This window comes from Octopus bimaculoides, chromosome 6 (genome assembly GCF_001194135.2).
Source record: "Octopus bimaculoides isolate UCB-OBI-ISO-001 chromosome 6, ASM119413v2, whole genome shotgun sequence".
Lineage (NCBI taxonomy): Eukaryota > Metazoa > Mollusca > Cephalopoda > Octopoda > Octopodidae > Octopus > Octopus bimaculoides.
The window spans coordinates 81144258-81145361 of NC_068986.1; positions in this window are offsets into that span (position 1 = coordinate 81144258).

The following is a 1104-nucleotide window of genomic DNA, read 5'->3' on the forward strand; positions in this document are numbered from 1 at the left end:
TGTGTGTGTGTGTGTGTGTGTGTATCATCAATGTATCATATCCGAAAAAGAAGTACACTCTAAAGCATAGACCAATAATGTATTTAATGTAGTTAGGTCTATGTCCGGGCATAGACTTAACTTCATATAAATGCGCGCGCGCGTGGGGGTGTTGTACGCATGCATGTATATGTGCATCAGAGTCATATCATTTAAACACATTACGACACAGCTATTTAGCATAACACCGGTCCGATTGAAGGAAGAAAGAAGGCCTGTATCTCAAACAGTACCTGAAAAAATTCCTCCAGGGAATATATTTCGTCTAACAACTCCTGATTTAAGTGGGTTATGGTAATACAAAAAAGTGCTAAGCATAACTCAAAGAACTTTATTACGTGATGACACTGAGTCAAAACCTGGTCTGGACCAATACTGGCCGAAGCATACCTACTTGCCTACATACATACATACATACATACATACATACATACATACATACATACGTACGTACGTACGTACGTACGTACGTATGTATGTATGTATATATGTATGTATGTGCATGTGTGCGTGTGTGTTCGTGTGTGTGTTGGATCTATATATATAAGCGCAGGTATGACTACTTTGTAAGAAGTTTGCTTCCCAACCACATGGTCGTTAGTTCAATCCCACTCCTTGGCAACTTATGCAAGCCTCTTCTACTATAGACCCGGACCGACCAAAGCTTTGTGAGTATATTTTGTAAACGGAAACTGAAAGAAGCCCTTCTCCTGTGCTATCCACCCACTACAAAAATCGAACTCGGTACACATAGCAACATTGCGTCACAATTACTTTACCTCAACCGGTCCACCTCTCTTTAATACCATACCAAAATACGTCAAAACAGAAACGGATCCCATAAGATTCAAATGTTCACTGGACAAATTTCTTCAAAAAATCCCGGACCAACCTCCTACACCCAGATATGTCTCCAACTATAATAACTCTTTGTTAGAGTGGGCCATGGTGCCCCATATATGATTAAAAAACTTCACCAGGTGGTGCTATTAAGTTAGACATGGCTTGGGTCTATACTGGCCGAAACCTATCAAAGTTATCAACGTTATATATATATATATATAT